Below are 23,377 nucleotides of genomic sequence, written 5' to 3'. Positions count from 1 at the left end.
CAACAGTTATGGAGGCAAGGGAAACAGGCCCTTGAAAAGAAGGTAATGTGAAGTGAGTAGCCTCTGTATTGATTAAGAAGGGGATGGACTTACGCTCCACTGTGAAAGTAACCTAGAGCATCTGTGATGGTCCTGGAGGCTTCCGAGGCGATCGATCGGGCAGTGTCAGACTTCAGCTGCTAAGCCAAGAAGATCTGGGAAGGAGTCAGTCAGAGAGCCTTGGGCTGGAGTTCCAGGGGCTCTGGGAGTGGCTGCCAGGTGAGTTGAACAGTCCGATTGCTAGTGGGGTCCCACACAGATGGGACATGGCTTAGGAGGAATCCCAGGCTGCAGGTATTCTTCGGTCTGATGGCCAGATTTCTGGCACTTGTAGCAAGCTCCTGGGAGAAGCGGTTCTGGAAGAATGCCTGGCCACTGCGCTTTAGGCGTTTGGAAGCTCTTGTGTGCTGGAGATGTGGCTGGGGTTTGTCTCACAGTTGAGGCAAGGAATTGCAACTGAGAAATATGTTGCTACTTGGCTGCCTCTACTCTATTATTGTACACCTTGAAGGCGAGGTTAATTAAGTCCTGTTGTGGGGTTTGAGGGCCAGAATTTAATTTTTGGACTTTTATTTAATGTCGGGAGCCGATTGGATAATAAAATGTATATTGAGAATAAGACGGCCTTTTGACCTTTTAGGGTCTAGGGCTGTAAAGCATCTCAGGGTTGCTGCCAAACGAGCCATGAACTGGGGTGGATTTTTATATTTGATGAAAAGGAGCCTAAACCTTATCTGATTTGGGATAAAGAAAAAGGAGCATTAACCTTGACTATGCCTTTAGCTCCAGCCACCTTTTTAAGAGTAAATTGCTGGGCAGGTTGGGGAGGGCTAGTCATGGAATGAAACTGTCAGCCAGACCCAGTGTAATGAGGGGAGGTGATAAAAGGATTATAGGGTGGAGGAGCAGAGGCTGAGGAAGAATTGGGACCTAGCTCAGCCTGGCAAGGAGGGGAGAGGTCAGATGGGTCTGTAGAAAAGGAAGATTAGAAAGACTCACTGACACTTGGGGTTGGGACTGAGGGGACAGGTGAGAAGGAAAGAAAGAAGATTTGGGATGAGTTGCATTGGGAACAGAGACTAGGGAGGGACCGATGTGTAAAAGAATGCCTGGACGTCAGGCACCTCAGACCATTTGCCCATCTTATGACAAGAATTATCTAGATCTTGTAGGATGGAAAAATTGAAAATGCCATTTTCTGGCTATTTGGAACCACTGTTGAGTTTGTATTGGGGTCAAGCAGCATTGTAGAAGAAAACAAGGCATTTAGGTTTTAGGTCAGGTGTGAGTTGAAGAGGTTTTAGGTTTTGAAGAAGACAGGCTAAGGGAGAAGAAAGGGGAATGGAGGGTGGAAGCTTGCCCATAGTGAAGGAGGCAAGCCTAGAGAAAAGAGAGAGTAGAGACACAGAAGGGGTGGGGCGGTCTTGCCTTCCAGAAAAGCAGGAAATGGGTTGGGGCACATAAATAAAGGGTTGGGGTGCAGAGATAGGAGGTCAGGTTGTGGAAATAAGGGATCAGGGCACAGAGAAAAGAGGCGGGGCATGGAAATAAGGGATCGAGGTGCAGAGATAAGAGGTCGGGGTTCCTGTGCCCCCCCTAGAAAAGTGGGACTTGCTGCTAAGGGTGAAGGACCAAGGCATGCATCCCTGCATGGTCTGACACCTCTGAAACCTGGGTGAATAACCAGAGAGGCATCCCTGCAGTGATTAAACACCAAGGGAAGGCTGCCTTCCCTAGTCCATGACCGGCACCTGAGTTTTGGGTCCATGGATAAAACGTGTCTCCTTGGTCTCTACCAGAAAATGAAAGGAATTGAAATTAAGAGAAGGGAGAGATTGAAATGTGGTGCCAAGATTTAAAGGAGAAAGAGGTTGAAGGATAGTGAGGGAGGTTGGAGAAGAGAGTAAAAAGAAGCTGCTTCCCAGATTTGAAATTGGTGAGATGTTTCTTGGGCTGCTCAGTCTGAGGACCTGAGGTCGTAGGTGGATCTTTCTCACAGAACAAAGAGCAGGAGGACAGGGGATTGATCTCCCAAGGGAGGTGCCCCAATCCGAGTCACAGCACCAAATTTCACATGCATCCATGTGAAGAGACCACCAAACAGGCTTTGTGTGAGCAATAAAGCTGTTTATTTCACCTGGGTTCAGGTGGGCTGAGTCCAAAAAGAGAGTCAGTGAAGGGAGATGGGGTGGGGCCATTTTATAGGATTTGGGTAGGTAAAGGATAAAGCGGGGTTGTTCTCTGGCAGGCAGGAGTGGGGGTCACAAGGTGCTCAGTAGGGGAGCTTTTGAGCTAGGATGAGCAAAGAGAAGGAATTTCACAAGATAATGTCATCAGTTAAGGCAGGAACCAGCCATCTGGATGTGTACATGCAGGTCACAGGGGATATGATGGCTTAGCTTGGGCTCAGAGGCCTGACACTCTTCCTCCAGAGGAGGAGACCCAGACGGAAGAGGAGGAGGCAAGGTGAGCACAGAGGCAGAGATTGGATCATGCAGCCACAAGTTGAGGAATTCTAGTAGCCTCTACAAGCTGGAAGATGCAAGGAATGGATTCTCCCCTAGAACCTCTGAAGGAGCATGCTCCTGCTGACCTTTGATTGATTTTGGACTTCTGGCCTCCAGACAATTTTTTTTTTTTTTTTTTTTAAGACAGAGGCTTGCTCTGTTGCCCAGTCTGGAGTGCAGTGGCACGATCTCAGTTCACTGCAACCTCCACCTCCCAGGCTTAAGCCATTCTCTTGCTTCAGCCTCCCAAGAAGTGGGGACTACAGTTGCCTGCCACCATGCATGGCTAATTTTTGTATTTTTAGTAGAGACGAGGTTTTGCCATATCGGCCAGGCTGGTCTCGAATTCCTGGCCTCAAGTGATCCACCCACCTCAGCTTCCAAAAGTCCTGAGATTATTTAGGTGTGAGCCACGACACCCGGCCCAGACATTGTTTGAAACCACCCATTTCATGGTTCTTTGCTGCAGTTGTTGTGGAATATGAATGCACTCGTGCTGTTGGTTAGACTTTGCTGACCTTGTGTCTGTTATTCCCTGGCAGTTCTACAAGGCCTGGAGCTGTTAAGAAAAACCTCCCTTCTTTCCCAAATGGTCCCCAGCCTCCCCGTTCACTGAAGGCCCTGCAGTCAGGAACGGTCAGGACTTTGCACCCAGTTGTTGTGGGTGTTTGGCCGACCCTTCCTCTTGTGTGATTCATGGACCCTTAGCATTGCATCACCTGGGAGCTTTTGGAATTGAAGACTCTCAGGGCTCACCGGGAAGGACCTCCTGGGCCAGAATCTGCATTTTAACAAGATGCCCAGGTGATTCGCATACACGTTCAGATCTGAGAAGCGCTAGTAGGAGAGGCTTTAAGGTGGTAATTAGATCTTTTCTCCACCTGCAAGAATCTTAGTTTCTTCATGTTAAATCTATTAACTGTGGCAATGGCATGGGGGTTATGAAACAAAACAAAATCCTTACATCAAGAATGCACTCCGGTGTGTTATGCATATGGGTGAAATGAAATGTCTGGAATTTGCTTTAAAATATACTAAAATAGCAGGAAAGAAAAGAAAAGTGGGAACTGGAATGAGATTGGAGAAATGTTGAAAAGTTCTTCCAGTGGGATGATGGGTGCATAGGGGTTCATGGTGTAATTCTCTCCCTGCTTTTTGTGTATATGGGAAATTTCCATAATGAAAAGTTAGAGGTCGGGCACGGTGGCTCATGCCTGTAATCTCAGCATTTTTGGAGGCTGAGGTGGGTAGATTGCTTGAACCTAGGAGTTCAAGACCATCCTGGACAACATGGTGAAACTCCATCTCTACTAAAAATGCACAAATTAGGCATGGTGACAACATGCCTGTAGTCATGTTGAGGCACAAGGTTGAGACATAAGAATCACTTGAACCCAGGAGGTGGAGGTTGCAGTGAGCCAAGATCGCACCATTTCACTCCAGCCTGGGTGACAGAGTGAGACTTGGTCTCAAAAAAATTTTTAATTTTCTTTTTTTTTTTGAGATGGTGTCTTGCTCTTTTGCCCAGGCTGGAGTGTAGTGGTGTGATCTTGGCTCACTGCAAGCTCCACCTCCCGAGGTCACTCCACTCTTCTGCCTCAGCCTCCAGAGTAGCTGGGACTATAGGCACCCAGCACCATGTCCGGCTAATTGTTTGTATTTTTAGTAGAGATGGGGTTTCACCGTGTTAGCCAGGATGGTCTCAATCTCCTGACCTCGTGATCTGCCCACCTTGGCCTCCCAAAGTGCTGGGATTACAGGCATGAGCCATTGTGCCCGACCTCAATTTTGTTTATTTTTTTTCTTTTTTGAGACAGAATCTGTAGCCCAGGCTGGAGTGCAGTGGTACGATCCCAGCTCACTGCAGCCTCTACCTCCTGGGTTCAAGCAATCCTCCCAACTCAGCCTCCTGAGTAGCTGAGACCACAGGCATGTATCACCACACCTGGCTAATTTTTTCCCTTTTTCTAGAGGCAAGGTCTTGCTATTTTGCCCAGGCTGGTCTTGAACTCCTGAGTTCAAGCAATCTTCCCATCTCAGCCTGGGAGTAATCCCAAAGTGCTGGGATTACAGGTGCGAGTCACTCTACCCAGCCTCAACTGTTTTTCATGACTCCACTTTTTCTCCCCTCTTGGAAATGAGTAGTCTCTGAGGGAATGTCTTTTTTGTCTCAATCTCTGGTTTCTTTGCTCAGTGCACCTGTGTTTGGGGCTTTGTTGATCTCCAGGTCTTTTTCAGCAGCGTTGTCCCTGGAGAGCAGGATGGGAGCTGATGGCTTCTCAGCATCTTTTAACTCAGTTTAAAGATGACTATCAACAACATCTAGTCAGCATCTGTTGCTCTCGGCAGCTGGGACTTCATTTATTTTCTCTTTCTCCACCTCTCTAACCTCTTTAAGACTCTGTCTTTGTCATGGGTACAGCATCACCTGTGTGGTCCTTAGGCTCTGTTACTTACATGTGATCTGCATATTATGTCTTTACTTCAGGGCTTCTCAACCAGGGGGTGATTTTGCCCCCCAGACAACATGTGGCCATGTCTGGAGATAATTTTGGTTGTTGCAGCTGGAGGAGGTGGTGCTACTGGCAGCTAATGGGTAGAGGCCAGGGATGCTGCTAAACATCCTCCAATGCCCCGGACAACTCCCACTAAGACAAAATAATGATCCAGCCCCAAATGTCAATAGTGCTGAAAGTGAGAGACCCTGATTCCATCTTAGAGATCATCCAAGCACACTTGGCCAAATTGTTTTTGCTACTGTCCCATGAAGAAAAGGCAGACTCATGACTGATGGCAACATCGATGGGAATTTTGTTTACTTCTTCTTTGTGGACTTTGGGATACGATGACTTACCATTGGTGCAAGTTGTGCATTGCATACCTCCAGGGGGCGCCACCCACATATTTATGAAAATGCCACCCCAGGAATTGCACAGTACATAGTCTACATGGCAATAAGCAGGTGCTCTGGTTTTGGGGTTGTCCTGGGGTGCTCTGGAACTGGGAGGAACTTTATCTCTGGCCATTAGAGGCTCTGAGTATGACATTGAGTATCCTTTCAAGAAAGGAGAAATGTTGAACAGAGAGGACCTCATTTTTATAACTCTTGACCATCATCTAGTTACGGAGCATCCACTTTTCACCCCTGGGCCATATCCATTTGACGGATGAAAAAATCATCAAATTATAATATCATGGCTTATACTTTTGATAGCTTCTGCCCGGAACATGGCGGTAACAGCTTCTCATTTTCAATTGATTCATTGCAGGAGAAAATACACACGGCTGCCCTAAGACTTTCTATTACATACCATTTGTTTGACGGGATTTCTTTAGTTTCTGTAGTATAACTGATTCTAACTGGTCCTCAATCACTTTTCAATAAAACCTGAGATTGTGAAGATGTTCATTGTCATTACCAGTGACGGAGCAGTAAGTACAGAGTTCTGGAGAGGGAAGGAACCGAGAGAGTTAAACTAGCAGAATGAGCCGCTCACCCTCAGAATTGCTTTTAATCTTGGTGAGAACTGAGGGGAATTTTGACAGGGTTCAGGGGGACTGCGGGGTGTGGGGCTGGGAAGTGGCTGTTTGCACATGTGGTCAGCAAATCCAGTGAGGGGTCCATGTACTGTGGGCAGCCCCGCAGATGAAGTTGGGATTGCCCTAGACTGAGTACTGGGTCATCAGTACTCAAGACATCGAGGCCCGGGCTGGTGCAGGAGATACATTGCACTGCTTCAGCCTTTCTTCTATCGCTCCTCTCCAATGACAGTCCCCGATTTTCCACCGAGGAGTCACTAGTCCCCCACGACATGTATGCGACTGGCCATTCCCCACCCTGATCTGGAGTTGGGGCATGTGGTCCCAGCCTGGATGTCAGTATCCTTCCACCACCCTGGCCACAGTGATTGGGTCTGAGAAGCAGATTAGCCAAAGGAGAAACAATCTTGGAAATTTCATGTTCATGCTTAAGAAAGTAAAATGGAAAGCGGGGGGAGGGTGAGGGGTCATTCTGATGATATAGTTTTAGGACCTGGATGTAGCCACACCTGTAGCTGTCAACTCTGTGCCATAGTACTGCTTTCCCCCCCCCCCTTCAAATTTAAATACTTTCTAAAGGCAAGGTCTTGCTATGTTGCTTAGGCTGGTTTTGAAATGTCTCTTTTGGGGGGATGCTTTCACTGCTTCACTTCCTTTCTATGACAGCTCAGGGAATCAGAAGACAAGGGAGATGATTTTTTTGTTTGTTTGTTTGTTTGAGACAGGGCTTGCTCTGTTGCCCAGGTTGGAGTGCAGTGGTGCAATCACAGCTCGCCACAGCCTTGATCTTCTAGACTCAAGCGACCCTCCTGCTTCAGCCTCCTGAGTAGCTGGGACTGTAGGTGGGTAACAACATGCCCAGCTAATTAATTTTTTTTTTTTTTTAGAAGTGAGATCTCACTATGTCACCCAGGCTGGCCTCAAACTCCTGGGCTCAAGTGATCGCCCTGCCTTAGCTTCCCAAACATGCAGGTGTGAGCCCCCACACCAGTCAATGCTGTGGTTTTATGCACCTGGTGTCCCCCTACGCCCTGAGCAATGATCCTCCTGCTTCAACCTCCCAAAGTGCTGGGATAACAGATGTGAAGCAGCATGTGTGGCCCACATAGTATTCTTATGGGTTAAACTGAGTCTTCCTCAAAACATGTTGAAATCCCATATTCTAGTAGTTCAGAATGTGACCTTATTTAGAAATAGAGTTATTGCAGGCCAGGCGTGGTGGCTCACGCCTGTAATCCCAGCACTTTGGGAGGCCAAGACGGGCGGATCACCTGAGGACAGGAGTTTGAGACCAGCCTGACCAACGTGGAGAAACCCCTTCTCTACTAAAAATTCAAAATTACCTGGGTGTGGTGGTGCATACCTGTAATCCCAGCTACTCGGGAGGCTGAGGCAGGAGAATTGCTTGAACTTAGGAGACGGAGGTTGCATTGAGCTGAGATCACGCTATTGCACTCCAGCCTGGGCAACAAGAGTGAAACTCCGTCTCCAAAGGAAGAAAGGAAGAAAGAAGGCAGGAGGGAAGGAAGACAGACAGAGAAATAAAGAAAGACAGAAAGAAAGAAAGAAAGAAAGAAAGAAAGAAAGAAAGAAAGAAAGAAAGAAAGAAGGAAGGAAAGAAAGAAAAAGAAATAGGGTTATTGCAGATGCGATTGATTAGGATGAAGTCATCCTGGAGTAGGGAGGGCCTAAGTCAATGACTGGTGTCCTTATAAAAGAGGAGAGGACACGCCGAGTCACAGAGACACAGGGAAGAAGGCCATGGATTGGACGGAAGATTGGACTGATGCGTATGCAAACCAAGAAACACTGAAGACTGCCAGGAGACCACAGGAAGCTAGGAAGAGGCAAGGCAGGACTCCCCGACAAGTGCAGGAGGGAGCGTGGCCCTGCTGGCACCTCTGTTTCAGACTGCTGGCCACCAGAGCCACAAGACAGTCAATTTCTCTGGTTTCAAGTCACCCAGCTTTTGGTACTTGGTTGTGGCAGCCCTAGGGAATGAATATAAGTACTTTCTCTTTTTTTCTTTTTTTTGAGATGGAGTCTCACTCTGTTGCCCAGGCTGGAGTGCTGTGGCGAGATCTCGGCTCACTGCAGGCTCCGCCTCCTGGGTTCACGTCATTCTCCTGCCTCAGCCTCCTGAGTAGCTGGGACTACAGGCGCCGGCCACCACGCCCAGCTAATTTTTTTGTATTTTTAATAGAGACAAGATTTCACCGTGTTAGTCAGGATGGTCTCCATCTCCTGACCTCATGATCCGCCTGCTTCAGCCTCCCAAAGTGCTGGGATTACAGGCGTGAGCCACCACGCCCGGCCGAATATATGTACTTTTAAATTAACTCTCCTCTTCTCTCCATCTTCTTTTAAATCATCATTTTTGCCTAAGCAACAGCTAGGGTCTAATACGGACGTGATGACTCACTTCAAAGTGGGGGAAGCCCCCATGTGTACCCAAAGCTCCTGCTGCGTTGGCCCTGGGTTCAGAGACTGGAGCATCATTCTGGAGGCTTGCTGGAGATCTGAGCTAGGACACCATTCTCTGTTGCCTTTAAACAAAGGCTGGTGCTCGCCCAGGCATGTGAGCTCCACCGAGGATCTATTTGGAAGGCAGAATCCTGAGATGACCCCCTAGGATCTTGCCCTGGATAAATGCCAGGTGTAACCTCCTCTCCCCTGGAGTGTAGGCAGGACCCGTGGCTTGCTTCTAATCTATACCTATGAAAAAGATGAAGGGATTTTGCAGATGTAACTAAGCCCCTAATCCATTCACTTTGAGTTAATCAAAAAAGAGATTATTCAGGGTGGGCCTGACATCTTCAGGTGAGATCTTCAATGAAGGTCTGGAGGAGAGAGACTCCTTCCTCCTGGTTTTTGTTTTTTGTTTGTTTGTTTTTGACATGGAGTCTCACTCTGTTGCCCAGGCTGGAGTGCAGTGGCACGATCTCGGCTTACTGCAACCTCTGCCTCCTGGGTTCAAGTGATTCTCCTGCCTCAGCCTCCAAAGTAGCTGGGATTACAGGTGTGCGCCATCATGCCCGGCTAAGTTATGTAGAGAAGGGGTTTCACCATATTGGCCAGGCTGGTCTCGAACTCCTGACATCAGGTGATCCACCTGCCTCGGCCTCCGAAAGTGCTGGGATTACAGGCGTGAGCCACCATGCCTGGCTGGTTTTGATGAAGCCAGCCACATGAGTTCCACAGTTGCATGGAAATAAATTCTGCCAACAACCATGTGAGGTTGGGAGAAGACCCCAAGCCTCATATGAGACACTAATTCCAGCCGACACCTTGATCACAACCTTGTAAGAACCTGCGCAGAGGACCCAGCTAAAGCTGCACCCCAGACTCCTGACCCACAGGAAAGGAGAGGTAATAGATGGAGGTTTTAAGCTGCTAAATTTGTGTTGATTTCTTATGCAGCTTAGAAAATGAATACATCACTCCATTTTTAAAAAATTATAAGCTAATCGCACCATTCAATTTCTTTTTTTTTTTTTTTTTTTTTGAGACAGTCTCACTCTGTCGCCCAGGCTGGAGTACAGTGGCGCAATCTTGGCTCACTGTAACCTCTGCCTCCCAGGTTCAAGTGATTCCCTTGCCTCAGCCCCCCAAGTAGCTGGGACTACAGGCAAGCACAACCACACCCAGCTAATTTTTATATTTTTAGTGGAGATGGAGTTTCACCATTTTGGCCAGGCTGGTCTCGAACTCCTGACCTCAAATGACCTGCCTGCCTCAGCCTCCCAAAGTTCTGGGGTTACTGACATGAGTCACCGCACCCAGCCTGACACACCATTCAACTTTAAGGAACTTCCAGGTGCTGTGGTCACGCCCCTCTTGTGTGGCATGTAGGTGGGGAGAGATGGGTTGGAAGATGACTGGATGGGGGCATGGAGCTAGGTGGGAAGAGGAAAAGTGTCTTGAAGGAAGTAAGTCTCTTCAGATAAGGGAGGGAGAAGCTTGATCAATATGCAGACTTTCACAGTCCTTCAGTCCTGGGGATATTGGTGGAGAGACAGGTCTTGCCTTATATTTGAGAGTTACCATCCCAGGCAGAGGCCCTACTTCCACCTTCTTGCAGGTGGGGATGGTGAGCAAATACTTAGAGGAGAAACGAACACCCTTTGTAAGCATGTGAAAAGTTTCTGGAGTGGAGAGATGATGAAGCAGGATATTTGGAGTCAACAGCCAAAGTTTTTATTTTATTTTTTATTTTTTATTATACTTTAAGTTTTAGGGTACATGTGCACAACGTACAGGTTTGTTACATATGTATACAAGTGCCATGTTGGTGTGCTGTACCCATTAACTCGTCATTTAACATTAGGTATATCTCTTAATGTTATGACTCCCCCCTCCCCCGACCCCACAACAGGCCCCAGTGTGTGATGTTTCCCTTCCTGTGTCCATGTGTTCTCATTGTTTAATTCCTACCTATGAGTGAGAACATTCGGTGTTTGGTTTTTTGTCCTTGCGATAGTTTGCTGAGAATGATGGTTTCCAGCTTCATCCATGTCCCTACAAAGGATATAAACTCATCATTTTTTATGGCTGCATAGGATTCCATGGTGTATATGTGCCACATTTTCTTAATCCAGTCTATCGTTGTTGGACATTTGGCTTGGTTCCAAGTCTTTGCTATTGTGAATAGTGCCATTATAAACATACGTGTGCATGTGTCTTTATAGCAGCATGATTTATAATCCTTTGGGTATATACCCAGTAATGGGATGGCTGGGTCAAATGGTATTTCTAGTTCTAGATCCCTGAGGAATCACCACACTGACTTCCACAATGGTTGAACTAGTTTACAGTCCCACCAACAGTGTAAAAGTGTTCCTATTTCTCCACATTCTCTCCAGCACCTGTTGTTTCCTGACTTTTTAATGATCGCCATTCTAACTGGTGTGAGATGGTATCTCATTGTTGTTTTGACTTGCATTTCTCTGGCCAGGGATGATGAGCATTTTTTTCACGTGTCTTTTGGCTGCATAAATGTCTTCTTTTGAGAAGTGTCTGTTCATATCCTTTGCCCACTTTTTGATGGGATTGTTTGTTTTTTTCTTGTAAATTTATTGGAGCTCATTGTAGATTCTGGATATTAGCCCTTTGTCAGATGAGTAGATTGCAAAAATTTTCTCCCATTCTGTAGGTTGCCTGTTCACTCTGATGGTAGTTTCTTTTGCTGTGCAGAAGCCCTTGAGTTTAATTAGATCCCATTTGTTAATTTTGGCTTTTCTTGCTATTGCTTTTGGTGTTTTAGACATGAAGTCCTTGCCCATGCCTATGTCCTGAATGGTATTGCTGAGGTTTTCTTCTAGGGTTTTTATGGTTTTAGGTCTAACATTTAAGTCTTTAATCCATCTTGAATTAATTTTTGTATAAGGTGTAAGGAAGGAATCCAGTTTCAGCTTTCTCCATATGGCTAGCCAGTTTTCCCAGCACCATTTATTAAATAGGGAATCCTTTCCCCATTTCTTGATTTTGTCAGGTTTGTCAAAGATCAGATGGTTGTAGATATGTGGCATTATTTCTGAGGGCTCTGTTCTGTTCCATTTGTCTATATCTCTGTTTTTGTACCAGTACCATACTGTTTTGATTACTGTAGCCTTGTAGTATAGTTTGAAGTCAGGTAGTGTGATGCCTCTAGCTTTGTTCTTTTGGCTTAGGATTGACTTGGAAATATGGGCTCTTTTTTGGTTCCACATGGACTTTAAAGCAGTTTTTTCCAATTCTGTGAAGAAAGTTATTTGTAACTTGATGGGGATTGCATTCAATCTATAAATTACCTTGGGCAGTATGGCAATTTTCACAACATTGATTCTACCTACCCATGAGCATGGAATGTTCTTCCATTTGTTTGTGTCCTCTTTTATTTCATTGAGCAGTGGTTTATAGTTCTCCTTGAAGAGGTCCTTCACATCCCTTGTAAGTTGGATTCCTAGGTATTTTATTCTCTTTGAAGCAATTGTGAATGGGAGTTCCCTCATGATTTGGCTCTCTGTTTGTCTGTATTGGTGTATAAGAATGCTTGTGATTTTTGTACATTGATTTTGTATCCTGAGACTTTGCTGAAGTTGCCTATCAGCTTAAGGAAATTTTGGGCTGAGACAATGGGGTTTTCTAGATAGACAATCATGTCATCTGCAAACAGGGACAATTTGACTTCCTCTTTTCTTAATTGAATACCCTTTATTTCCTTCTCCTTCCTGATTGCCCTGGCCAGAACTTCCAACACTGTGTTGAATAGGAGTGGTGAGAGAGGGCATCCCTGTCTTGTGCCAGTTTTCAAAGGGAATGCTTCCAGTTTTTGCCCATTCAGTATGATATTGGCTGTGGGTATGTCATAGATAGCTCTTACTATTTTGAGATATGTCCCATCAATACTTAATTTATTGAGAGTTTTTAGCATGAAGGTTGTTGAATTTTGTCACAGGCCTTTTCTGCATCTAATGAGATAATCGTATGGTTTTTGTTATTGGTTGTGTTTATATGCTGGATTATGTTTGCTGATTTGAATATGTTGAACCAATGTTGCATCCCAGGGATGAACCCCACTTGATCATGGTGGATAAGTTTTTGATGTGCTGCTGGATTTGGTTTGCCAGTATTTTATAGGGGATTTTTGCATCGATGTTCATCAGGGATATTGGTCTAAAATTCTCTTTTTTGGTTGTGTCTCTGCTGGGCTTTGGTATCAAGATGATGCTGGCCTCATAAAATGAGTTAGGTAGGATTCCCTCTTTTTCTATTATTTGGAATAGTTTCAGAAGGAATGGTACCAGCTCCTCCTTGTACCTCTGGTAGAATTCGGCTGTGAATCCATCTGGTCCTGGACTTTTTTTGGTTGGTAAGCTATGAATTATTGCCTCAATTTCAGAGCCTGTTATTGGTCTATTCAGAGATTCACCTTCTTCCTGGTTTAGCCTTGGGAGGGTGTACGTGTCGAGGAATTTATCCATTTCTCATAGATTTTCTAGTTTATTTGCATAGAGGTGTTTATACTATTCTCTGATGACAGTTTGTATTTTTGTGGGATTTCTGGTGATATCCCCTTTATCAATTTTTATTGTGTCTATTTGATTTTTCTCTCTTTTCTTCTTTATTAGTCTTGCTAATGGTCTATCAGTCTTTTTGCTCTTTTCAGAAAACCAGCTCCTGGATTCATGGATTTTTTGAAGGGTTTTTGGTGTCTCTATTTCCTTCAGTTCTGCTCTGATCTTAGTTATTTCTTGCCTTCTGCTAGCTTTTGAATGTGTTTGCTCTATGCTTCTGTAGTTCTTTTCATTGTGATGTTCGGGTGTCAATTTTAGATCTTTCCTGCTTCCTTTTGTGGGCATTTAGTGCTATAAATTTCCCTCTACACACTGCTTTGAATGTGTCTGAGAGATTCTGGTACGTTTGTCTTTGTTCTCAATGGTTTCAAAGAACACCTTTATTTCTGCCTTCATTTCATTATGTACCCAGTAGTCATTCAGGAGCAGGTTGTTCAGTTTTCATGTAGTTGAGTAGTTTTGAGTGAGTTTCTTAATCCTGAGTTCTAGTTTGATTGCACTGTGGTCTGAGAGACAGTTTGTTATAATTTCTGTTGTTTTACATTTGCTGAAGAGTGCTTCACTTCCAAATATGTGGTCAATTTTGGAATAAGTGTGGTGTGGTGCTGAGAAGAATGTATATTCTGTTGATTTGGGGTGGAGAGTTCTGTAGATGTCTATTAGGTCCGCTTGGTGCAGAGCTGAGTTCAATTCCTGAATATCCTTGTTAACTTTCTGTCTTGTTGATCTGTCTGATGTTGACAGTGGGGTGTTAAAGTCTCCCATTATTATTGTGTGGGGGTCTAAGTCTCTTTGTAGGTCTCTAAGGACTTGCTTTTTGAATCTGGGTGCTCCTGTATTGGGTGCATATATATTTAGGATAGTTAGCTCTTCTTGTTGAATTGATCCCTTTACCATTATGTAATGGCCTTCTTTGTCTCTTTTGATCTTTGTTGGTTTAAAGTCTGTTTTATCAGAGACTAGGATTGCAACACCTGCCTTTTTTTTGGTTTTCCATTTGCTTGGTAGATCTTCCTCCATCCCTTTATTTTGAGCCTATGTGTGTCTCTGAACATGAGATGGGTTTCCTGAATACAGCACACTGATGGGTCTTGACTCTTTATCCAATTTGCCAGTCTGTCTTTTAATTGGAGAATTTAGCCCATTGACATTTAAGGTTCATATAGTTATGTGTGAATTTGATCCTGTCATTATGATATTTGCTGGTTGTTTTGCTCATTAGTTGATGCAGTTTCTTCCTAGCCTTGATGGTCTTTACAATTTGGCATGTTTTTGCAGTGGCTGGTAATGATTATTCCTTTCAATGTTTAGTGCTTCCTTCAGGAGCTCTTGTAGGGCAGGACTGGTGGTGACAAAATCTCTCAGCATTTGCTTGTCTGTAAAGTATTTTATTTCTCCTCCACTTATGAAGCTTAGTTTGGCTGGATTTGAAATTCTGAGTTGAAAATTTTTTTCTTTAAGAATGTTGAATATTGGCCCCCACTCTCTTCTGGCTTGTAGAGTTTCTGCCGAGAGATCAGCTGTTAGTCTGATGGGCTTCCCTTGTGGGTAATCTGACCTTTCTCTCTGGCTGCCCTTAACATTTTTTCCTTCATTTTAACGTTGGTGAATCTGACAATTATGTGTCTTGGAGTTGCTCTTCTTGAGGATTATCTTTGTGGTGTTCTCTGTATTTCCTGAATTTGAATGTTGGCCTGCCTTGCTAGATTGGGGAAGTTCTCCTGCATAATATCCCGCAGAGTGTTTTCCAGCTTGGTTCCATTCTCCCTGCCACTTTCAGGTACACCAATCAGACGTAGATTTGGTCTTTTCACATAGTCCCATATTTTTTGAGGCTTTGTTCATTTCTTTTTATTCTTTTTTCTCTAAACTTCTCTTCTTGCTTCATTTCATTCATTTTATCTTCCATCACTGATACCCTTTCTTCCAGCTGATTGAATCGGTTACTGAGGCTTGTGCATTTGTCATGTAGTTCTCGTGCCTTGGTTTTCAGCTCCATCAGGTCCTTTAAGGACTTCTCTGCATTGGTTATTCTAGCTAGCCATTCATCTAATTTTTTTTCCAAGGTTTTTAACTTCTTTGCCATGGATTCGAACTTCCTCCTTTAGCTCGGATTAATTTAATCATCTGAAGCCTTCTTCTCTCAACTCGTCAAAGTCATTTTCTGTCCAGCTTTGTTCCATTGCTGGTGAGGAGCTGCATTCCGTTGCAGGAGGAGAGGCACTCTGATTTTTAGAGTTTCCAGTTTTTCTTCTCTGTTTTTTCCCTATCTTCGTGGTTTTATCTACCTTTGGTCTTTGATGATGGTGACGTACAGATGGGGTTTTAATGTGGATGCCTTTTCTGTTTGTTAGTTTTCCTTCTAAGAGTCAGGACCCTCAGCTGCAGGTCTGTTGGAGTTTGCCTGGGTGTCAGCAGTGGAGGCTGCAGAACAGCGGATATTGGTGAGCAGCAAATGTTGCTGCCTGATTGTTCCTCTGGAAGTTTTGTCTCAGAGGAGTACCCGGCCATGTGAGGTGTCAGTCTGCCCCTACAGAGGGGTGCCTCCAGTTAGGCAACTCGGGGGTCAGGGACCCACTTGAGGAGGTAGTCTGTCCATTCTCAGATCACCAGCTGCGTGCTGGGAGAACCACTATTCTCTTCAAAGCTGTCAGACAGGGATATTTAAGTCTGCAGAGGATTCTGCTGCCTTTTGTTTGCCAATGCCCTGCCCCCAGAGGTAGAGCCTACAGAGGCAGGCAGGCCTCCTTGAGCTGTGGTGAGCTCCACCCAGTTGGAGCTTCCCAGCTTCTTTGTTTACCTACTGAAGCCTAGGCAATGGCAGGTGCCCCATCCCCAGTCTTGCTGCCACCTTGCAGTTGATCTCAGACTGCTGTGCTAGCAATGAGTGAGGCTCCATGGGTTTAGGACCCTCTGAGCCAGGCGCAGGATATAATCTCCTGGTGTGCCGTTTGCTAAGACCCTTGGAAAAGTGCAGTATTAGTGTGGGAGTGACCCGATTTTCCAGGTGCCATCTGTCACCCGTTTCTTTGACAAGGGTAGGGAATTCTCTGACCCCTTGCACTTCCCGGGGTGAGGCAATGCCTCACCCTGCTTGGGCTCATGCTCGGTGCACTGCACCAAGTGTCCTCCATCCACTTTCTGACACTCCCCAGTGAGATGTACCCAGTACCTCAGTTGGAAATGCAGAAAGCTCCTGTCTTCTGCATTGTTCACGCCAGGAGTTGTAGACTGGAGCTGTTCCTATTCGGCCATCTTGGCTCCACCCCCACTATTATGAATCTTACACAATGTCCTTTGCTTTCCAGCAGCCTCCTCTTCCTCCTTTTTAGGTTGGAATCCCTCTATTTTAGTGGCCACTGGGATTCTGAAATGACCTGGTCTTTGTCTCAGAGACCTCACACATGCTCTTCCCTCTGTCTGGAACACTTTTCCTTGCTCTGGTCCCCTGAGATCTCTTTCAGCTCAACTGCCCCATGTTCAGAGACCCCCTTTCTCCCTCTCTAGTTTGAATCCAGTTTACCCCTGTAGTCTGTGCGTGGAAAACTCATTTTCCTCCTTGATGCCTCCTGAGTTGTCACGGGATGTATCTGCCTGTTTGGGTGTGTGGTGTCTGTCTCCCCGACTGGACTGCATGCTCCTGGTGAGGGAGGGACTGGAGTAGCACAGGCCAAGGCCCTGGGCCTGGAGGGAGCAGGGCAGAAGGCACAGGCAAAAGGCCTTTGTGATCCGGAAGGAAGTGAAGGAGAGGGAGAGAGATGAGAGAGGCTGGCAGAAGATGGGCCAGGGGCCAGGCTCTGTGGGATATTTTGGGCCACAGAAAGACATTTCAATTCTTATGTAAGAGAACCAGGACACCTTTGGAGGGTATGAGTCACGTCATCTAACTGAGCTCTGTAAATGTCAATGTTTTATTATTTTTATACAATTATTTAAAAGTGATTTTATTTACCTTTTTATTTTTATTACTTTTATTTTTTTTGAGACAAAATCCTGCTCTGTTGCCCAAACTGGAGTGCAATGGCATGAGCTCAGCTCACTTCAACTTCCACCTCCTGGGTTCAAGTGATTCTCCTGTATCAGACTCCCGAGTAGCTGTCGTTATAAGCATCTGCCACCACGCCCAGCTTATTTTTGTATTTTTAGGATAGACGACGTTTCACCATGTTGGCCAAGCTGGTCTTGAACTCCTGACCTCAGGTGATCCACCTGCCTCAGCCACCCAAAGTGCTGGGATTACAGGGGTGAGTCACCATGCTCGGCCTTATTTACTTTTTTAAAAAAGATCAGGCCAGTCACGGTAGCTCATGTCTCCAATCTCAGCACTTTGGGAGGCTGAGGTGGGATGATCTCTTGAGGCCAGGAGTTCAAAACCAGCCTAGGCAACATAGTGAGACACCCCCTGCCCCAATTTCTAAGAAAATGAGAAAATTAGGCATGGTGGCTTGTCTGTATCCCCAGCTACTGGGGAGCCTGAGCTAGGGAGGACTGCTTGAGACCAGGAGTTTGAGGCTCCACTGAGCTGTGATTATACCACTGAGCTACAGCCTGGGCAACAAAGTGAGACCCCGGACCCGCCCCAGCCTCCCTAGAGCTGACTGAGTTTTTGCTTCTTATCACAGGGAATGACGGACGCTGGGGCTTTGATGGGCATCTGGTGAAATGGGCAGAGTGACGCTTACCTGGCATGGCAGTAAAGTGGGACGGGGAGGTCATTGTGACAAGGGGCGGCATGAGGTACTTGGCCTTGACGCCCTCCCCGGCCAGACGGTCCATGTTGGGGGTGTCCACATCCTGATGGTAGTCCCAGCGGAAGCCCTGGAAGGAGATCGGCAGCAGTTGTGAGTGCTCTTCTTCCCTGGGAGGGGTGGCCGCCCAGCAGGACAGGTGGTGGCAGCAGCAGCTGGAGGGCACCGAGCCATGTCATCCCACGAGCACCTGTCATGCACTCCTCACAGAGTTCATGGGCTTCTCCCTCATTAGTCCGTTGCTGAACAAAGTCCACATTAATAATTCAGCCCAGCTCTGTTGTGGGACAAACAACATGGAGTGTAGCAAGGTGCTGCATATTTGCAGGACAGAATGAAAGCGTTCTGGAGATGGATGGGGGACATGGTTGTACAATGTGGTGGATGCACTTAATACCACTGAATTTTTCCTTTGAAAATGGCTAAAATAATAGATTTTGTATGTATTTTACCACAATAAAAAATCAAACTGACCGTGCATGGTGGCTTACACCTGTAATCCCAGCACTTTGGGAGGCCAAGGCGGGTAGATCATTTGAGGTCAGGAGTTCAAGACCAGCCTGGCCAATATGGAGAAACCCCATCTGTACTAAAAATGCAAAAATTAACCAGGCGTGGCGGTACATGTCTGTAATCCCAGCTACTCGGGAGGCTGAGACAGGAGAATTGCTTGAACCCGGGAAGCGGAGGTTGCAGTGAGCCGAGATTGCGCCACTGCATTCCAACCTGGATGATGGAACGAGACTGCATCTCCAAAAAAAAAAAAAAAAAAAAAAAAACACATGAAATATTTTGGACTCATACTAATTCCAACATTTTGAAGATCTGGGGAGAACAAACTAGATTGGTGCTTTCCTTGGCTTAGTATGTTCTGTTTTTATAGGGAGAGCAAACTATTGCTCACCAGCACTATTAAAATAGCTACAACAGGATTGGGATGGTGGCTTACACCTGTAATCCCAGCACTTTGGGAAGCTGAGGTGGGAGGATCGCTTGAGCCCACGAGTTCAAGATGCCAGCCTGCGCAACATGGTGAGACCCTGCCACTACCAAAAAATACAACAAAAACAACAAGAACACAACAACAAAAATAGCTAGGTGTGGTTGTGTGCACATGTAGTCCCAGCTACTTGAGAGGCTGAGGTAGGAGGATCACTTGTGCCCAGGAGGCTGAGGCTGCAGTAAGCCATGATTATGCCACTGTACTCAGTCTGGGTGACAGAGTGAGACCCTGTATGGAAAAAAAAATAAAAAGCTGCAGTGGACTCAGTGATCATGAGGCCAGGCACTGTATACATATACATCATCTCATTTAATTTTTTCTCTTGTTTAAAATTATTTTTTTCCTCTAATCCCCATGTTGATCAACTTTTTTTAATCCTGGGAATTAGTTGAAAATTTTGCATAAGAATTAAAAATTGCCTGGCCTGATGGCTTACACCTGTTATCCCAGCACTTTGGGAGGCTGAGATGAGAGAATCACTTGAAGCCAAGAGTGTGGGCCAGTCTGGGCAATAAAGCGAGAATGCAACTCTATAAAAAAATTTAAAAAGCTGGGTGTGGTAGGGTTCACCTGTAGTCCCAGCTACTTGGAAGACTAGGTAGGAGGATTGCTTGAGCCCAGGCGGTAAAGGTAGCAGTGAGCTGTGATTGTGCCATTGCACTGCAGTCTGGGTGATGGAGTGAGACTCTATCTCTAAAATAAATGAATAAAATTGTGGTATAATATGTGCAACATTTATCATTTTGTGCATCTGAAAGTGTACAATTCAGGGACATTTTGTACATTTATCATGTTGTGCAATTATCACCACTACCTAGTTTCAGGGCTTTTTCAACACCTCAATTGGAAGCCTCATATCCATTCAGCAGTCACTCTGCATACCCCCTCCTGCAGCCCTTGGAAACCTCTCATCTACTTTCTATCTCTGTCGATTGGCTTAGTCTGAACATTGCATATAAGTGGAATTCTACAATATATGACCTTTCATGTCTGCTTCTTTCACTCAGCATGTTTTTAACGTTCATCCATATCACAACATGGATAAGTTTTATTTTCTTTTTAGACCCTATCTAAAAGGAAAAAAAAATTGTAAAACAAAAACAAAAAAAATATAGGATGGAGATCAGATGAGTCCTGCAAAGTTTATAATATTTACTATCTAGCACTTTACACAGAAGCTTGCCTACCTCTGAATGATATGCAGGTACAGAGATGACATTTATCTTGGCACTTATAGAAAGACCTATAAATTGTATAAAGACATCATCATTGCATTTCCAGTAACAAGAAGCAGCAAGACATGACGGTGTGTCCAGGTGTTCAGGTGAAGTTTAGGGAAGGTCTTGTCTTGACGAGGTTGGATGTGAGACCCAGATGAGATAACCCCATTTCCCCTGCTGAAATTGCCTGTGAATTTCATTCCAGTTATTTGCATAGGTTGATTCTTTCGGTGGGGGTAGGGTGGGTGAGGAGGTGAAGTGTCAGGGGAGTTCTATTTTGTATTTGCACAACTTGGCTTTCTTTTTACTTGGTGTGGTGTTTTGCTGTATGAGGAATTTCATAGAATTTTATGATGAGTATGAGAATCCTACCAGGCCGAGGGTCATATCTCAGCTCTGCAACTCATTATCTATGACACCTTGGGGCAGGTCCCATAACTCCCCAAGTCTCTGTTCTACATTCCATGGGGTTGTGAGGTTCAGCTGAAATAATGCATGCTGGCAGGAATGGTTACTGCTCATGGGATTTCCGTCTGCTCCCTGTATTCCCCAGACCCCCTGTAATTAGATGGATCCATGCTAGATTCCAATGCTCTATAAGTGGAAGTCACTGACATCACCTCTAGTCTACAGCTTTTGAGGGCTTGGGAATAACTATCTTATTCTCTCATCTCCTGGTGCAGTAACTATGGGAGAATCCCTGCATTAAGATGGTAGAATTTCCATGATTCTAGGTCTTTGAGTGGCCATATGGAGCACACTATACACAGCCAACCCATTGTGGACATGGAATGTAAGAAATCAACCTTGGTTGCTAAGCTGCTGAGACTCTGGGGTTAATTTGTTACTGCAGCATAAACTAGTCCATCCTGATGCATCCAGCATGAAAACCACTTATGTTGACCCTTAGTCATGGTAAGTGCTCCACAGATGTTGGTTACTTTTGGTAGGATGATAGATTGCCTCTGAAAGTTTTGTTAGCTGATCTCATGATGCCAATGTTGCTATTTTGTAATTGGATAAATTGGACTTGGCTCTGCTTCCAGCATGTGGGAGGGAAAGGTGACTGAGAGACAATAAAGCACTATTATCTTCAGTTTGTGTCCTTGGATACCCTTGGTGGCAATAAACAATGTATGCTCCTCTGAGAAAACTGGACCTAAAGGAGAATGGGAGGTGATACCAGAATTGGGAATGTCCAATGCCCCAGGCATTCCCTGGTCTGGAGAAAACTTTGAGTCATTGGTGAGAAGATTCTCCAAGGGAACATAAATGCTTTTACTATCTAGTTGGTCTCTTTGAGAATTAAAACTTTTTTTTTTTTCATTCCAGTAGCTTTTGGGGTACAGTTTGTCTCTTTGAGAATTGCATACTAATTAATTTTTGGGGTCATCTGTACACATCTCTATATTCCTGAAACATGGTAGAAACAGCCAGCAGTCAGGCGACAATCTACCATGACCACTAAAACATCCCCAAAGTGAAACACCAGATGTGATCCACTAGGTTTAGTGGGGGTGGCTGGCTCGAGAGTTGATTATATTTATTATTGTCACTGTGGTGATTATGGCCACAACATTGTGATGCGTGTTGGTCTTCTTTTGGTGAGTTGCAGTTTGGAAGGAATAAATCCACTATTTTTTTGTTTGTTTGAGTCTCGCTCTGTCACCCAGGCTGGAGTGCAGTGGTGCCATCTTAGCGTGCTGTAAACTCTGCCTCCCAGGTTCCAGTGCTTCTCCTTCCTCTATGGCCAGGCTGGTCTTGAACTCCTGACCTCAGGTGATCCACCTGCCTCAGCCTCCCAAAGTGCTGGGATTACAGGCGTGAGCCACCATGCCTGGCCCCATTATTCATTTAACCAATATCTATTGAGCACATTGGGTGTGTTGAAGGATGAACTGCAGGGGAGAGAGGAAGCCTCCTCCTGCCACTATGTTTTCAAGTTGTCCTAATACTCCACCATGGGACACGTAGGCTTGTGGGTCCCAGAGCTCCAGAAGCATCTCCGGACCACACCACCCTGACCGGGATTCTACTGAAAAACTCGTGAGTCTAGCAGAGCCATCTCTGACACTTCCCTTCTTTTGAATGGCTGATCTGTCAGTCATGGGGTGCCCTTATGAAAGTGCAGTGTGTTTTGTGAAACTTGAGGTTGATCAAAGAATACCATTAAACTTTGTTAAGAAATCTACATATTGATGACATACGCAGTGGGGTGGAGGTGGGGAAATTCCCAAATACATTTTAGGAATTATCTCAGAAGGAGGTAATAGTCAGATCTCTTGGTTGCCAGTGACAGAAACTCATCTTACTAGTGTGGAGTGGAAAAGGGATCATGTTTTTCTCCGCACTCCCCAACCCCAACCCCAAGCAGATCCTGAAAGAGGGACAGGATTGCAAGTGGATTATTTAGGAGATGATTCCAGGGAACACCAATAGGGGAGTGAGGAAGTGATTCATGGAAAGGCAGGAGGCCACACAAGGGGCTTCAGTGAGCATCTTGCCACTCCAGGCAACTAGGATTTGACCCCACTGGGGACCTCTGGGAGGTGATGTGGAATACATTTCAAAGTTGTTCCATCCAGGGGGCAAAGATATTGAAGCATTTATAGCCTGGCTCCCATCCGTCACTGGCTGAGGACTGGTCCCAGGGCATCAACTCTCTGGCTTTGCTTTCTTCTTCTTCTTCTTCTTCTTACTCTCTGGCTTTGCTTTCTTCTTCTTCTTCTTTTTTTTTTTTTTTTTTTTTTTTTGAGATATAGTCTTGCTCTGTCACCCAGGCTGGACTGCAATGGCATGATCTCGGCTCACTGCAACATCTGCCTCCCAGGTTCAAACAATTCTCTTGCCTCAGTTTCTTGAGTAGCTGAGATTACAGTCACCTGCCACCATGCCCTGCTAATTTTTTTATTTTTTGTAGAGACGGGGATTTGCCATGTTGGTCAGGCTGGTCTCGAACTCCTCACCTTGTGATCCACCTGCCTCGGCCTCTCAGTGTTGGGATTACAGGAGTGAGCCACTGCACCCGGCTTCTGTGGCTTTTCTGACATACTCCATGCCTGACTTTGAGAAAACCCTCAGGTGAAAGTCTTGGTTGTATGCAGTAGCAAGCATGTACTAGAATGATAAAAACTAAGGGGCTTACCACAAGATCTCTCCATCTCTGTCTCTAGCTTTGTCTGCATACTGGCTTAATTTCTTCTTACTCAAGCCTTTTCTCCATAAGGTGAGAAACGTGGCCACAAAACCTCCTGTATTTCTTACT

At 45.4% G+C, this 23,377-nt stretch overlaps 1 protein-coding gene and 1 long non-coding RNA gene across 21 annotated transcripts in view; one reads left to right on the top strand and one right to left on the bottom strand.

Moving 5' to 3' along the window:
* Positions 1 to 23,377, top strand: part of LOC117981308 (meiosis expressed gene 1 protein homolog) — a 147,743-nt gene that overhangs the window by 74,477 nt on the left and 49,889 nt on the right. The window lies entirely within an intron of this gene.
* Positions 1 to 23,377, bottom strand: part of LOC129395916 (uncharacterized) — a 56,190-nt gene that overhangs the window by 11,915 nt on the left and 20,898 nt on the right. Inside the window, exon 5 of one of the 3 annotated variants that reach the window (XR_010113084.1) lies at positions 17,824 to 17,959. This is a non-coding gene — a long non-coding RNA (uncharacterized LOC129395916). The other 2 variants (XR_010113083.1, XR_010113082.1) reach the window with 2 other exon arrangements.

The sequence above is a fragment of the Pan paniscus genome, chromosome 7 (assembly GCF_029289425.2).
Source record: "Pan paniscus chromosome 7, NHGRI_mPanPan1-v2.0_pri, whole genome shotgun sequence".
Taxonomy (NCBI): Eukaryota; Metazoa; Chordata; class Mammalia; order Primates; family Hominidae; genus Pan; species Pan paniscus.
This window is presented reverse-complemented; position numbering and strand designations above follow the sequence as displayed.